Source organism: Sus scrofa, chromosome 3, assembly GCF_054392235.1.
Source record: "Sus scrofa isolate SSC_HxYL_T2T_F1_AM1 chromosome 3, Sscrofa_HxYL_maternal_Yorkshire_Landrace_v2.0, whole genome shotgun sequence".
NCBI classification, from domain to species: Eukaryota; Metazoa; Chordata; class Mammalia; order Artiodactyla; family Suidae; genus Sus; species Sus scrofa.
In genome coordinates, this window is record NC_139385.1 from 65,330,487 (window position 1) to 65,348,076 (window position 17,590).

Below are 17,590 nucleotides of genomic sequence, written 5' to 3' on the forward strand. Positions count from 1 at the left end.
AGGAAGCCCCCAGCCCCCAAGAGAGGGGACTTGAAGCCCCTCCTCCAGAAAGACCCAGCCATGGCAGAAAGCCAGCCACCAGCCAAGCCCCAGTCCTGCTCATCAAGCAAGCGAGCATCACAGGGGCAGAAATGGCTGGTTTTTACACATTTAAAGTCAATCCGGCAGGACTGGAAACATTCACTTTGTACCTTCAGAAGACCTCTCTCCTTACTCAATTCTGCCCTGGACAGCCCTGCAGAAACTGCAAGGAGATGAGAAGGATCAGTTTTCTTTTGAAAAAGAGACTAAGCTCTCCCACAGACATCTCATGACGTGACCCCCAAGCAAAGCACATTTTGCCCACCTGCCTGATGCCCCTTCTGCCCCAGCTCCCAAGCCCAGGCAGAAGCTTCAGGGTGTCCAAAAGAATTCAAGATATGACCCCTTGTCAGGACGTTCAGTGTGAGTCCTGAGCTGAGAAAGTCCAGGCCCAGAACACCTTCTGGGAGGCATTGCACTGGGCACACGGTACTGAGTTAGTGAAATTAACTACAGATAAAGCTCGGCTTCTGGTTTTCTCATGTCAGCTTATTCAATCATCACTATTTGATCCTGTGTTTTTCCCTCTGGACGACCCTCTCAGACACTATCCTTCACCCATAAGCAGAAACAGACACATCCAGCTACCATGGCAAAGAACAAAGTGTGTGCACCCATCAGAATGGCCATCTACAAATAACAAATGCTGGAGAGGGGGCGGAGAAAAGGGGACCCTCCTGCACTGTTGGTGGGAATGTAAATTGGTGCAGCCACTATGGAAAACAGTATGGAGGTTCCTCAGAAAACAAAATATAGAACTCCCATATGATCCAGCAATCCCACTCCCAGGCATCTATCCAGACAAATCTCTAAATCAAAAATATATATGTGCCCCTATATTCATAGCAGCACTATTCACAATAGCCAAGACATGGAAGCAACGCAAATGTCCATCAACAGATGAATGGATTAAAGAAGACGTGGTTATATGTATACATATATGTATATAATGAAATACAACTCAGCCATAAAAAAGAATGAAGTAATGCCATTTGCAGCAACATGGATGGAAATAGAGACTCTCATACTAAGTGAAGTCAGTCAGAAAGAGAAAGACAAATACAATATGATATCACTTATGTGTGGAATCTAAAATATGACACAAATGAACTTTTCTACGAAACAGAAACAGACTCACAGACATGGAGAACAGACTTGTGGTTGCCCAGGAGGGGAATGGGATGGGAATTTAAAGTTGGCAGATGCAAACTATTATATATAGGATGGGTAAACAACAAGTTCCTACTGTACAGCACAGGGAACTATATTCAATATCCTGTAATACCCCATAATGGAAAAGAATATGAAAAAGAATATGTATATGCATAACTGAATCACCTTACTATACAGCAGAAATTGAAACAACATTGCAAATCAACTGTACTTCAGTAAAATAAATTAAAAAAAAAAACAATAGTGTATGTAAATGGACATCTTGGGTACGCAGGCCGAGGCTCACCAGGATGCCCCAGGATCCCTAAGCGCAGCATCCACAGCCCCTGGTGATGAGCTGCCTTTGTGACTTCACTCCTCCCAAGTCACTTCACCCTCCATCCCTGTCCCCTGACGTCTGCGCTGCCATGACATCCTCCTGTGTCCAGGCCACTACCATCCTGTTCATCCCTCCAGCCCTTCCAAGATCAGGAAGGCACTCCTAGCCCCTGCCCCACCTCCACCATCCTACCCTCACTTTTTTTTTTTGTTTTGTTTTTTGGTTTTTTTTTTTTTTGCTTTTTAGGACCACACTCTCAGCACATGGAGGTTCCCAGGCTAAGGGTCCAATCAGAGCCACAGCTGTCAGCCTACACCACAGCCACAGCAACACAGGATCCTTAACCCACTGAGCGAGGCCAGGGATCAAACCTGCAACCTCATGGTTCCTAGTCAGATTTGTTTCCACTGCTCCATGACGGGAATGCCCATCCTCGCCTCATTTTAACATCGATCTATTTCTGCCACCTGGGCCTTAGCTGTCTGTCTGCCCCCACTAGATGGTAAACCCTCGAAAGCAAGCACAGTGACCCCTCCCCTCCCCCACATCTCCTCAGATGTCCCTGGCTGAGGACAGGTTCCCAGCAGAGGAGAAGTGGGGCAGAAGCGCTTCTACTTGGGAATCTGCTTTACAAGTTTGGGGAGAGGCTGGAGGCTTCAATTCCCTGTGATAATTCACTATAAAGCAGGCTCTTCAGCCAGGAGGCTGACCTGGAAGCCCCAGAGCTTGGACGCTATCTCTGGGTCACCTCGGGGACTGGGTCCTAACCCTTTAGACTAATGGAAAACAGGGCAACCAGATTAAATCACGTCCGCTCAGAAGACTGCCATCTGTACGGCTCAGAAAGCTCCTTGCTCTGCCCAGCCCCTCTGGACAACGCTAAACAGGCTTAGCTTGCCGTGGGCACACAGCAAAAGTAGGTCAGCACAGCAACAGGCGCTTCCACCACGATGCACTAGTGATGGGAAGGCAGGGCCGCCGGGAGAGGGGTGGTGCCTGCTTGGTGGCTCTGTGCCCAGCCTGGGTGGCTCAGCAGACAGGGGACCCAGGGAATGAGGACAACTCAAGGAAAGTGGGGGGGGACCCAATTCCTAAAAAAAAAAAAAAAAAAAGGCCGCAAACAACAGCAGAACGAGACCAGGGTAGACACCCACTGCCATTTCCCTACCTTCAAAGATACTGCGGTTAGTGTCTTGAAGGCAGTAAAATGAGCTGTTAATGTTAATTTTGTTAATGACAAAAACAACAGTTTTGTCAATAAACCTTCAAGATATGTTCAGATCTAAAAACCCAAAACTTTGGTGATGTTCACCCAACCTCCTTCAACAATGACCTTCTCCTGCACGGGTGTGACGCCCCGACAATTTGCATGAACAGAGGGCCAACTGCAGTGCTGCCTCCCAGCTGGCTGGCTCCCTCCACCTTCAACTACTGGTAAGAACTGGCTGCTCACCGGGGGGTGAGGGGGGGTGCTGGGACCAGTGGGTCCAGACTGACAAGGAGGACACTGAGCTGTTCCTGCTCCCTGGGGCTCCCGGGAGGGACACGGCTCCTAGCTCAACCCCTCAAAGAGCCTCCAGGGAACCCAGAACAGGAGCAGAGCAGTCAGCCTGGTGCCCCATAGATATTTCTCAGCAGAGCAGCGGCCTTGTGGCCCAGGCCAGGCGACAGTGTCCGAGTCTGTAAACTCAGATATATGACATGCGGGACACGGTCTCCTCTTTATTTCATTTCTGTAATAAAGGTTTCAGGAGGTTTTTGTTGGACTTCAAGGCCCCTTCAAGGAGCTAGAACTCAAAGTCTCTGGCCAAGACAAGAACTGCCAGACCTTTATCGCCCCACCCGTCTCCTTGTAATGCCCCTCCCCCACCTTGAGTGCTGTGTCCTACTCCTTCCCGCCCCTACTAGGAAAGGATTGTGGCCCACTCCTCACCCCGCCTTATACACCCCCAACCATCCAGCAAGTATATCCTAAGACCCCTCTTTCCCCAACCCATCAGCAGGTCAGCAGGTGTATCCTGAGACCTCTACCCTCCCTGGGCTATAAAAACAGACATGACCATGCCCCGGGGTCGGCTCTCCCTGATCATCAGGAAGTTGTCCCACTGTGCTTATAGCATCTCTTATCTCAATAAACTCTTCTTTTCCTTCACCTGGCTATGCTGGAAAATTCTTTTTTCTGACCCAGCTGCGCAGACCACAACAGTTTTGTCAATAAACCTTTGAAATACGTTCAGGTCTAAAACCCCACTACTTTGGCGATGTTCACCCAACCTCCTTCAGCAGTGACTTCTCTGAAAAGTTTTCTCTTGGGTGTTTTCAAGAACTAACACATATACACACTGCTGTATACAAAAGATGATTAACGAGAACCTATTGTATCACATAGGAATATCGACCCCATAGTCTGTAATAAACTAGATGGGAAAAGAAGAATGGATAGATTTATAGGGATGACTGATTTCACTTCGCTGTATACCTGAAAATAATACAGCATTGTCAGTCAACTCTATTCCAATAAAATTAAATTTTATTTATTTCTTTTTGTCTTTTAGGGCTGCACCTGTGGCATATGGAGGTTCCCAGGCTAGGGGTCCAATCAGAACTGTAGCCACTGGCCTATGCTAGAATCACAGCAACATGGGATCCAAGACACCTCTGGCACCTGCACCACAGCTCATGGCAATGCTGGATCCTTAACCCACTGAGCGAGGCCAGGGATCAAACCCACATCCTCATGAATGCTAGTCGGGTTCACTAACTGCTGAGCCACAATGGGAACTCCAAAATTAAATTAAAAATAAATAAATAAAAATAGTAATTCCCGTCGTGGTTCAGCAGAAATGAATCTGACTAGTATCCAGGAGGATGCAGGTTCGATTCCCAGCCTCGATCAGTGGGTTAAGGATCTGGTGTTGCCATGAGCTGTGGTATAGGTTGCAGACACAGCTTGGATCTGGCGCTGTTGTGGCTATGGTGTAGGCCGGCAGCTACTGCTCCGATTTGACCAGAAGCCTGGGAACCTCCATATGCCGAGGGTGCGGCCCTAAAAAGACTATGTGTGTGTGTGTATAATAAAATAAAAAAAGAATGAAAAGGCAGAGGCCAGAGCATCCTGGGTCTGGAGAGCAGTCAATCCTTCCTTCCTCCTCCTGGCCTTTTGGGCCTTTGCTCACACGTGTTCAGCACATATGTTGTTCCTGGGGTGCCCCATGGCTGACCAAGAGGCTGCAGTTCGGGGAGAGCAAATGCATTCGAAATGTGACTCTGTCCTTTAACTAGCAGAGCAGCCAAAACACAAAGCAAAATAAAACAAAAAAACCCAACCAAACTCATAGATACAAAGAACCAATTGATGATTTCCAGAGGCTGGTGGTGGGGTGTGGGGGAGATGGGTGAACGTATTCAAAATGTACAAATGTCTATAAAATAACTTATGGAGATGTAAAGTGACTGGTGACTGTACTTAATTACACTGTTATATATTTGAAAGTTACTAAGAGGATAGATCTTAAAATTTCCCATTACAAGAAAAAAAAATTTTAACTATGTATGGTTATGGATGTTAACTAGACTTATTGTGGTGACCATTTCATAATATATACCAACATTGAATCATTATGTTGTACACCTGAAACTAAGGTTACACGTCTATTATATCTTAATCTAAAAGAAAGAAAGGATATCGTCAGTGATAGGGGTTTCCAAAGGACACCAAAGCAAGTCTGAAAGACTTCCACTAGCCAAATCAAGAATTCTTAGACAAATAAAGAATGATAAGTAAAAGATTTTAATCTGCTGATGATGAACCCATGAATCCAAACTGATGTAACTAAGTAAACACATAAATGAAAGAAAAAATCTCAAAAAAAAATAATAATCAGTTACTAAACCTCTCTCTGCCTGATTTCTCACCTTCACAGGGCAGCCGAGATTGAAGGACCTAGTACCTGTTGTCGACTGCCAAAAAAATGCATGACCTACGAGTTGAGCATGACTTTTTTTTTTCTGTGAACATAACTGAACTTCAGCCCAGGACACAGCCTCTCAGGTGGCTCTGAGGGATGCTCTGAAGAGGGAAGGGAGGAGCCAGGATGTATGGGAGTTTTTGCAACAAAGACCAGGCAGTCGGAATATTAATTAAATACAACCAGACATCTCAAGATCAGGAATTTAGCCTTTTTCTATATATGGGAAGATGCAAGAGCCCGGGCTCACCGAAATCACTCCTTTGTTATGCACCTGAGCTGTCTCAGGCCCGTATCCTGTGCTTTTCATCCTCAGAACTCACTGTCCAGGGTGGCAGCAGTGGCTTGATGGCTGCAACATCTTTTGTTTGCTGACCTGGCAGGTGACATTATTTCGACAATACCGATACTGTAAAGCAGTATCCTGTGAGCCTCGGGGTAAGATTGCAATGAGTGTTAGCTCAGGTGGCTGGGATTATTATAGCAATCCAGGAACCCTTCAAAAGGTTTGAGTCCACATTTAAATAACAGATGCTAACCACAGACGTCAATTAGTTCCATTTTTAAATTCCAAGGATATTTACCAGCTACCAGGGAAGCTGCAAGGCAAGCCTTTTTAAAATGTCCCTTGTAATCCCAAAGGTTCCTGTACAGGGGACATCAGCTTGCATAACAGTATTTTCCTGAAGAGCTGGTGATAAACAACATTTCTGTTAACTGAATCATACTTTAAATATGTCCGTGGCTCACAGCCCACTCACTGGAGGAGGCAGAATCCCACCCTCCTTCTCGACCCTTCTGTAAGGCAAAGCTCATCACCACCCATCAGCCTGATTATCAGAGTTTCAACCACCTGCTTTCCATGAGGCCCCAACTACCTTTTTTTTTTTTAACTTTGAAATTCTGGGTAAAATGGGAGGAAGTTTGGATTCTTTTTTTGATCTCAAACAATTAATTTAACAGGTTTAGCCAAGTTAAAAGTAAAATGCTGTTAAAATAAGTTGACTCCGTTAGTCCAGTCTATTCTTCATTTATTAATGAATACAGCATTATCTCAAAGCATGTTCAAATTAGTTACTTGATTATGTAACTTAAGCAATTTGGTATATTTAATGGTGTTATATACTTATCTTTATTTAAATAAAGCCATGCAGTCTTCAATCCTTAGACCATGCTAGACTTGGAGTCTATGAAAAGGCTATCAGATTCTTTATTATTTACTTATTTTACGGCAACACCTGCAGCATATGGAAGTCCCCGGTCCAGGGTCGAATTAGAGCAGCAGCTACGGCAACACTGGATCCTTAACTCACTGAGCAAGGCCAGGGATCAAACCCACATCCTCAGAGATAACATCAGGTCCTTTACCTGCTGAGCCACAACGAGAACTCTAATCAAAATATTTAGAACAGAATGAAATAATTGTTCCAAGGCCACACTCATGTTTTTGGATGTTACAGACATAAACAGAAGTACATTTAATTTTTACAAACTTGTTTGGGAACAAGAAAAGGAAACCAACCAACAAATAAAACAAAAGGAGATGTCTGGTATAAATGAAGACATTAAAAAGTTATCTCATTGTTTTCAGACAGAGAAGCAATACATATTCATTGTAATTCATTCCTTCTTTCAATGAAAAGGTCAAGCCTCTCAGGCCATTTTTCACTAGGCAAAGTCAAGTTTGTGATTATATACATACTACAGGTTTGTATATATATTATTGTAAAAAATAAAATGTCAGTAAGGAATGTTAAGTCCTTCCTAACTCTTTTCTCCTAGAAAACTTCTTTTTTTCCTTTTTAGGGCCATACCCGCAGCATATGGAGGTTCCCAGGCTAAAGGTCGAATTGGAGCTACAGCTGCCGACCTCCGCCACAGCCACAGCCACAGCAGATCCGAGCCTCGTCTGCAACCTACACCACAGCTCATGGCAACGGAGGATCCTTAACCTACTGATTGAGGCCAGGGATCGAACCCACAACCTCATGGTTCCTAGTTGGATTCACTTCCGCTGAGCCATGATGGGAACTCCCAGCTTTTCTCTTTTTCAATCTATACTCTCCCTGAATTACTCCTTTGCAATTCTTTCCTCTTTCATGTGGTTTACTCTCTCTTGCTCCAGAGTGGGAAGCCAAGTTCATGTCTATGTCAGAATGACACCAAGCCAGCTAGCTCCCTCGGAGGAGTGGTCTGTCTCTGGTCTTATGCCTGCAAACATTTTGAGGTCATGAGAAATTATATTCACAGCAACAGCAAAGCCATTCTTAGCTATGGTTGCAAGTGAAGTTTTAACATTGTATGGCTGTGTGTATGTCTGTGTATGTGTTTCCGTGCCTCTCAGTGTCACATGACAATACAGCAGGATGACAACACTGTAGGATTTATTCCACTGCGAGGCCAAGAATCCCAGGGGCAGCAAAAACGTGTGCACATCAGAGGTGTGATGGTGATGAGTCCTACAAAGCGTGTGCTTTCCTCTTTCTGTGGTCTCTTATCTCGGTTGCAGAAAAACAGATGCAATGAATTTTCTGTCTTCTAAAGGTACTGTCTGCTTTCTGATAAGTTCCTAAATGCCCTCATATGGCAACAGGGGAAGAAGAGCGGGACTTGGATTTAGATAAAGAGGAAGGAACTGAATGCGGGAAGAATAGCCTCAAGGTGACCTTAAAATACTGAAGGGTATCATGGTTTTACTCAAAAGCAAGTCTCTTGAAAGATGCCCCATGGACCTGGTCAAGCCAGACTCCAGAACCAGGTCAAGCTCTCTCAAGCTCTCCCTGCCCTTGGGGAACTTGGAAGGGGCTGGGTGAGCAGAGAGGAGTCCAGAGCCAGGCTCCCCCTGGAACCGATGGCCACTTCTCTTTCCTCTGCAAACTCACAAAGTGCTTCCAGGCTGTGGGCCACCCTTGGGGTGAAACTGGAAGACTGCAGTGGTGGCGGGGGGACGTGCCTCCATCAGGAGCACATGTAAGCAGAGAATGTGGACCGTGGTGTCGGCTCCATCACTGACCAGCTGGACCACCTTGGGGAATCTCCTCCGTTTTTTGGACTGTGCTTTCTTCCTCTGGTGGAATAAGAAGTAACTTTGTAAACTAGGAAATGTCCTAAGAAAGTGAGGTCTTCAAGGCACACAGATGGCCGTTGGGCACATGAAAAGATGCTCAACGTCACTAATTATTAGAGGAACGCAAATCGAAACTTCAGTGAGGTACCACCTTGCACCAGTCGGACTGGCCATCATTTTAAAGTCTACAAATAATGAATTGTAACTGACCAGGACCCTATGGGGTCTTCCAGGGACAAGCCCCTTCCCCACAGCCTTTGCTGTAGCTCCTCTCTGAAATACCTAGATAACAGAGGGTGGGGCACATTTCCCGAGTTGTTTTACAGATGTGAACCATCCCCCCTCCAATGAAAGATGTAAACTACCGGATGACCGTGAGCACAGAACCCCCAGGGCCTAAGGGGCCTAAGGACTGATAATGTTAACACCTGTACCCTGTCACCTCACCATCAGCCAATCAGACTGACCTAGCTTTTAAAATCACTTTACAAAAACCACTCGGGGCATTTAGGTTTTTCTTGTGGGGGGGGGCATGAGCCACCTGTTTCATTGCATGGCCTGCAATAAACCTTTCTATGCTCTAGACTCTGATGTTTTGGTTTGGTTCACTGTGCATCAGGCACATGAACTTGAGTTAACACAAATGCTGGAGAGGGTGTGGAGAAAAGGAAACCCTTCTAAACTCTTGGTGGGAATGTAAATTAGTGCAGGCGTTATGGAAAACAGTATGGAGGTTCCTCAAAAAACTAAAAACAGACTTGCCATTTGATCCTGTCATCCCACTCTTAGGCATATGTCCAGAGAGGAACCTAATTTGAAAAGACACATGCACCCCTATGTTCACTGCAGCACTATTCACAATAGCCAAGACATGGAAATAACCTAAATGACCACTGACAGATGAATGGATAAAGATGTGGTATATATACACAATGGAATACTACTCAGCCATAAGAAAAGAATGAAGTAATGCCATTTGCAGCAACATGGATGGACCTAGAGATTCTCATACTAAGTGAAGTAACACAGAGAAAGAAATACCATATGATATCACTCATGTGTGGAATCTAAAATATGACACAACTACGTACAAAACAGATACAGATTCACAGACAGAGAACAGACTTGCGGTTGCCAAGGGGAAGGAGAGGAGAAGAATGGATTAGGAGTTTGGGATTAACAGAAGCAAACTATTATATATTGAATGGATAAACAAGGTCCTACTATAGCACAGGGAACTATTTTCAGTATCCTGTGATTAAACTATAATGGAAAAGAATATAAAAAAGTATATATATATATTCTTCCTTATATATTTTCTTCCATATATATGAAGTTACTGAATCCATTTGCCACCTAGCAGATATTAACACAACATTGTCAATCAACTATATGTCAATAAAATTTTTTAAATCAGGTCCTCTGACTCTTTGAAGATGGTCATTTAGCCCATGTATTTATTATTCTGGGTAAGAATCGGCCTGCCCAGGTATCCATATAGGTGACAAGGAGGCATGATGACGAAAGCCTGGCTACAACAGAGCATTCATTTTTTTTTTTTTTTTTTAGGGCCGCACCCATGGCATATGGAGGGTCCCAGCCTAGGGGTCTAATTGGAGCTGTAGCTGCTGGCCTGCACCACAGCCACAGCAATGCCAGATCCGAGCCGTGTCTGTGACCTACACCACAGATCACGGCAACGCCGGATCCTTAACCCACTGAGCGAGGCCAGGGATCGAACTCGCAACCTCATGGTTCCTGGTCAGATTCGTTTCTGCTGCGCCACAACAGGAACTCCTGACAAAGCATTCTTCATCCATGACTGTGCCATGGGACACATCAGGGCCATTCATGCTAGTCTGCTCTCCTCTTAACAGAGGGCATGCAAATCCTCAATATCCTGGAGCATGTGTTACCTGAAGTTCAGGTTTATGCTGCTGCCTCCTTGCTGACTGCGGCAAGTGAGTCAGATGTAGGTCAAGGACCTGCCTTGCAGTCTCCTGTCAGGTGCTGATGCTGTCAGTGGCAATGACTAAGCATGAACCCATGCTGACCCAGGGAACTCATTTGTACCACCAGTGACTGGGTTTACCGATGGCCTGGCATAAACCCAGTCACTGATTTCAACATCTGGCCCCAGTGGATCCCAGCAAGGCCTTTGTGTTCAGCACCAAGAGTTTAAACAAATTAACCCTTCTATCTTTGCCCTTCCAAAGAAGTAAAAGGGCAATCCTTGTGGGTTGGCTGTGCTGTGGTTTCTGGATGCAAATTCCTCCTCTAGTTTTATTAGAGTCCAATTCATTGTAGACTCGTGTCCATGAGGTGCACAGCACATCTACGTTTGCAAGTATAGGACAGGAGTGATTGCAAGTAATTTGCTGCTCGTGGGGCCAGTTTCCTTTTCTTACGCATGACAGCAACATTTCTAAGGCTGTCTGCCCTCACAATCACTTTTCCTCTAAAAAGGAACACAGGTAAACAAGCCGGCTCCACTCCTTTCCCGCCAAGGAGGGAGCAGTCTTAGGAACAGTCTTCCAAACACATCCCATCTTCCACAGAGAAGGCGCTCATCTGTGTCTGTGCTTGTGTGTGCATGTGTGTGTGAGAGAGAGAGACTTCATGAAGGCAAGCCATTGGGTCTCTAAGCCACACACTCCAGAATACAATATGGCATCTCCTTCGTCTAAGATGCATCTAGCACCTTCCTGCCACCAGGAAAGTACCAGGAAATAAACCTTATGGAGTTTGCAAGGGTCCCAAAACTGTTTTTTACAAAAAAAAAAAAAAAAAAAAAAAGGAGTTCCCCACGTGGCGCAGCGGAAACGAATCCGTCTAGGAACCAGGAGTTTGCAGGTTTGATCCCTGGTCTCTCTCAGTGGGTTAAGGACATGGCGTTGCCATGAGCTGTGGTGTAGGTCACAGATGCAGCTTGGGTCTGCTGTTGCTGTGGCCATGGTGTAAGCCAGCGGCAACAGCTCCAATTAGACTCCTAGCCTGGGAACCTCCATATGCTGTGGGTGCAACCTTAAAAAAAGACAAAAAAACCCCCCAAAAACAAGGGACTAGACGGCAGTGGCTACACAGTGCTACCCATGTGCTAAAATGACAGAACAACACACACACACACACACACACACACAAGGCACAGGTGCTACCTCTGGTTTTGGCCTCCTATCCTAGTGATGCAAGATGCAACCACTGGGGGACACTGGGTGATGGGCATGCAGAACTGAGTTCTTTGCAACTTCTTATGACCCTATTGCTATTTCAAAATAACAAGTTTAGAGGAGGAAATGGCAAGAAAACAGCAAATGACAGTAAGAGCAGTGAGGACCCACACAGCTCCTGGCCCCAAGGCCAGGATGGGTCCCTAACCCGCCCCGGCCCCCTCCTCCAGCAGGTTGACCCCAGGAAGAATCCTGTAGGTCCTGGAGGCAGGGACACCTCTGCAGATGGTCAGCACAGATGCCCAGATCCCCAGTCCTGGGTCTCTGCCTGCTCCTGGCTGCCTAGTCCACTGACTGATCTTCAGACACCTGGTTTTACTGAGCATCACCACACTCTCAGGGCCTTTCAAAGAGTAACTTGGCAAAACGGCCCTGCCACCAATTCACAGGTTTAGAGCAAAGCCCTTAAACTGTAGAGTCCATAGGAGAAGCCTCGTGACCATCATTGGGGCCCACCAGGGCGTCTTCCCGAAACTCCCTCTCCTCCTCCACTGCACCGCAGGGCTGCGGTGATTCTTCAGGGTTTGATGTCTGGGCCTCAGCTGGCCCCACCGGCCTTCTTCCCTTGCATCTGGCCCCAGAGGCCTGCCCTGCAATGCTTGCCATCTTACCAGCAAGGAAACCAAAGCAGGGAGGGGTAGAGAAGGTCACGCACCGTGAAAATGTTGTGGAGCCGTTAGCTAGACCCGATAGCAACCCTACATCCTAAACCAGTCATGTTAGTACTTGCAAAAGGGCCTCGATGCAACAGAAACAAGAGGCCTTCCAGCCCTGGCCAGGGCTCCTTCCCTTGGGCAGCACTGCGCCCTCCACCCTCTCCTACCTCCAGTGGTGCCATCCCCATCCTCACCCTCACCCGGACCCTCACCTTGGTCTCCACTTCACAACCCATAGCCCCAGGCACAGAAGTGCGGTCAGGAAACAGGAAGCTGGGTAAGCTCAGGTGCCTTTGGCCTGAGAGCTTGACACGGAATCCCCAGCCCCCACCCCACCCCACCCCACCGCCTGCGTTTCCTCCATCCTTTGTCCGTCTCCTCCTCCTCAGCACATCAAATATTGACTCAGCCTGAGCTGCGGCCAGGGCATGGGGACCGGGGCCCAGACTAGGCATCACCAGACTGGCACCACTGTCAGCGCGCAGAGGGAGGGAAGGTGGCTACTCGTGATTGCTCAAATGATAAAATGAGAAAAAGCAGTTCAAAGTGTTTTACAAACAAAGATATACAGCAGTGCTTCTCAATGCAAACTGGCGCGCAAATCACCTTGGGATCTTGTGAAAATACGATTCTGATTCCATGGGTCTGGGGCAGGGCTGAGATTCTGTGTTTATTTATTTATTTTGTCTTTTCTTGTACCGCTCCCATGGCATATGGAGGTTCCCAGGCTAGGGGTCTAATCGCAGCAGTAGCCACAGGCCAATGCCACAGCCACAGCAAAGCGGGATCCGAGCCACATCCGCGACCCACACCACAGCTCACAGCAACGCCGGATCCTCAACCCACTAAGCAAGGGCAGGGATCGAACCCGCAACCTCATGGTTCCTAGTCGGATTCGTTAACCACTGTGCCACGACGGGAACTCTGATTCTGTGTTTCTAAGCAACGCCCAGTGACCGAAGTTGTAGGTGACACGGCTCATACCTTAAGGAAGAGGGTCGGGAGGCAGGAGTGGCAGGAGGGATGCTAAAGGTTACAAGTACATTCCACCTAATGCAAGTGGACATCGGGTGTCTAGGTCTGGAAGCCCACGCTGCCCCTGAACCAATGGCATTGGTGCCTCTAGGGGTGGGGCCCACGCCCCCAGGTGATTCCAGATGCCCAGAACCCCTGCTGGTGGAAAATCCCAGCTCTGGTGCAGGCATGCCGCCAGCCATCCCAAGCGCTCGGGAGACGTCTCCATGGAGAGGAGATGCGCTGCTCTCTCTGGCAGTTTCTTCTAGCTCCTGTTAGATGAACTTACTAGAAAATTTTCCCCTTGAGCCCAAATACCACTGTCTCCCCACTCCTCCTCCTGGGCCTTCTACTCATTTCTTCTGTATGTCAAGGCTACAGAGGATGATGGTTCTCAGCTTATTATTATTTTTTGCTTTTTAGCACTGCACTTGTAGTATATGGAAGTTACCAGGCTAGGGGTCAAATCGGAGCTACAGCTGCTGGCCTACATCACAGCCACCACAACACCAGATCCAAGCCACGTTTACCACCTACATCACACCCCGCTCACGAGGACCCCAGATCCTTAATCCAGTGAGCGGGGCCAGGGATTGAACCTGCATCCTCATGGATACAAGTCAGGTTCGTTTCTGCTGAGCCACAATGGGAACTTCCTCAGATTATTACTTTTAAAAGTAGATGAAATTCACTTCAAAGAAAATCTAGTCCATAACATCTTGAACATTTAAATACCATCAATGAAACAAAGCATTCCTACCTACTCACATGTGCCCGCAGAGATATCGTCTACCCACTTTCACAAAAAGATTTAGAAGGCATTTTCTTCTAAATAGTTTATGGTACCTTTAAAAAAAGTCAGTGGTGAGCACTGAAAACCCAAGTTATATTATTTGAACTCAGATACATTTCAAATGGGTAAACATCACTCCCTTACAGCTGGGTATCACTGAGAATCTACAAAATCAACACCAACATAATTAGCAAACATTTCTTGCAAAGAAAACAAGGAAGTTACCTTGATACTGTTGGCAAATCACCCAAGGTGTGGGTTCATACTGAGCCTCTTGTACCTTTCAGATGATGGTTGAAGCCAGGCGTTTGTTTCCAAGAACAAAGGAGGCAGCCAAATCTCTGTGCTTTTCTTCCTTCTCTGATGTAAACAGGGAGCTGTTTTCCTCTAGTTTGTGGCTGTGGATCCTTCTGTGTTTTCACCCAACATTGGAAAGATGAGCTTTCTGGGTTCTCAGCTGTTTCCTAAGCATGCTCATTTTCTTTCCAGTGACCCTGTCTCCTCTAGGCATAAATATCAAGGAAAACCGACTCCTGCACTCCCGTCTCCTTGCTGAGCTCCTGGGACAGCCCTCCAGATTCCCCCTTTTCCTACCCAGTCTTCCCTGATGTCTGGAGCCACGTGGCCACTGACCCCTGCATGGCCATTTGGTTCCTGGTTCCTGGAGACAGGCCTCTGCTGTGGGCACAGCTGATCCCAAAGAACCTTCCGCGGTTGCTGGGTTCACTCCAACTCATCACCCCTTTCTGCAATCAGTGCAGGACCCATAAGCGCCAGGCATGCTGGGCTTAGCGATACTACTGGTAATTTACAAATTCTCACATCCCCGGGCTGTAAGAGTTTGAATACGTTCCACTGTGTTTCAGCCACATTTGAGAAATCCATTTTCCTTGGTCTCTGGCAGCGCATGGCTCTTACCAAGCTGCGTGGTAGTAAAATGATGGCACTCCCTGAGATACGTGGGGAGGGGAGCCGAACCAAGACTCACATCATGTCCATAGCTGAAGGTTACAGCGATGACCACAGAGTGCAGAAGCATCTGAAGACATGCAGGCAGGACCCTCTGAGATGGGAAGACGGTACCCAAAGACATTCTCGAATGAGAGTCTGGGCAGAGACAGAGGCTGATGGATTTCAGGTGTGATGCAGACCAGCCCCCACGAGGCTCAGCTGGGCAGGAAAAGAACTTCTCAGAGCCACACTGGTCCAGAAAGCGCTCTTCTTTCATCCATTTTGGACACAGCAGTTCCCATAGTGATCTGCCACCTCCCTGCCTGCCTCAGTGGAGTGAAGTGAACTTAACTGTCACCTCTGCCCTGGCGGTTCTGGGTCATCAAGATGTTCGTGATGAGTGATGTCTGGGGAGGGCGTTCCTGATGAGCGACTGCAAAAAGTCAAGTGCACCTGGAACACCAAGGCCCTTCATCCTTACACCAGCTTCTCTGGTCACTGGGGCCACCTGCTTACCTTCATGGCACTTCTTCCCAAGCACTGGACAGCAGGTGACTGCCTCCCCCTCCCATGTCTGAGCTCTCTGCCTGCCTCTGGGGCTCAGCCTGGGCGGCCCTGTGACCTGTTGGGCTGTTTTCCAGACAGGTGAGATGGCCAAGGAGAAGGATATTCAGAGTTGTGCCACTTTCCTAAAAGACCTGAGCTGTGTCGCCAGCATGCTCGCCACTACCGCCCCCAGTAACCACCGGCCATCTCCCTTCCATGCCCCTCTCCACCCACCACACCAGCTTCCCATTTAGACTCTTCATTTGCTACCCCTGATGGAAAAGAACTGATTAAGGCTGTGGTTACCTAATCTGGCTGGGCAACAGAACCACCTGGACAGCCACTCAAATCCAGAATCCTGGGCCCCCAAGAGATTCTGACACTCAGCCTTGTTGGGAAGTCACATCTGGAAGGAACACGCCGACACCCAATTTCATGTTCCTGGAGGACCAGCACTGACACCCACGGACCTAGTGACCAGAGCAGTGGAGGTGCCCAGAGAAGCTGGCCTGGGACCATGGATTTCTCCACACAGCACATTCAGGTCCCACAAAATGGTACTGGCCATGTGCTTTGGTTCAACACTTTCAATGGTCCTGTCTACCCTGGAGAAATGCTGAAAAGCATATCTGTGGCTCCAGTGTTGCTACAAGGACCAGACACACTCGGATGATGCAACAGAATCAGGGAAGCCCAGTTGACTCCAAAGTAGGGCCCTGTGCCTGCAGTCAGCTGCCATTCAAGCAGGCCCGCTCTGACTCCATCAAACACAACAATTAGGGTGGTCAACGCAGAGAAAGGCAAATAATTCGATTCACCGGAGTGAAATGGAAAAACAGGCTTTATGGCATCATTGGTGCTAAAAATAACTTAAGAGGCCTCGCTTCTGGAACTCTGAGCTCCGTTGTTAACCCATCTCCGTTTCCCTTCTGTGCTAACATCATGTGGTTGGAAATTTGCTTTCTGCCGTATTTGATTCCATGTGGGTGTTTTTTCCTCATCCGTCTTCCTTTGTGTTACTTCAAGGGAAAAATAGCCCTGGGAAAGCTTTTATGCTGTCTGCTATTGTTCTGTATTTAAATCAAAAAGTACATGCTGCTTAATTCGGGGCCTTGAGACCAGGCTGACTGGCAAACTCCATAAGCTTGAAATCTTTGTTAAAAATGCCAAAGTAAACGACCTCTGGTCTACAAAACCAACAGCATGCGGGCCCCGCCCACACTTTCAAGTCTCAACACTCAAGTGTTCACTTCCAGGGCCCAGGCAGGTCTGAGTCTGCAAGGCCTCAAGAAAAGAGGCTCAGGTTCTTACCTTTCGGAGAGTCCAAGTGACAAGGCTTCAGAACCACATCTGCATGGTCCCCCAGGGTTGGATTTAGGTGTGTGTGTGTGTAAGCTTTGTTTTCAATTGCAATAAAATATACCTAACATAAAATCTACCATCTCAACCTTTTTGGAGTGTATAAGTGACATTAAGCCCAGCCACAAGGTTGTATAACCATCCATCTTTAGTAGAAAATTTTCATCATCCCAAACTGAAACTCTGTATCCATTAAACACCAACTCTCTGCATATGCGTGCACACACACACACACATCAGCCACTTGCAACCACCATTGTGTTTCTGTCTTTGGGTCTGACTACCTTAGAAACCTTGGATAAGTGGAATCATGCCTCCTGGAATTCATGGAATCAGAATATCCTCCTGTGTCTGGCTTCTTTCACTCAGCACCATGTCTTCATGGTTTATCCATGCTGCAGAGGTATCAGAATTTCCTTCCTTTTCATTGCCAAGT

The 17,590-nt window shown here is 47.2% G+C and overlaps 1 protein-coding gene across 10 annotated transcripts in view; it reads right to left on the bottom strand.

Moving 5' to 3' along the window:
• NPAS2 (neuronal PAS domain protein 2) overlaps positions 1-17,590 on the bottom strand; it is a 192,629-nt gene that overhangs the window by 122,525 nt on the left and 52,514 nt on the right. Inside the window, exon 1 of one of the 10 annotated variants that reach the window (XM_085018628.1) lies at positions 14,524-16,032. The exons of 8 other annotated variants lie outside the window; for them this stretch is intronic. The gene's annotated coding sequence lies outside the window, so the exon portion shown is untranslated. Of the gene's footprint in view, positions 1-5,070; positions 6,338-14,523; positions 16,033-17,590 lie in introns of those variants that run through there. One more of the 10 variants, XM_021087168.2, reaches the window with a different exon arrangement.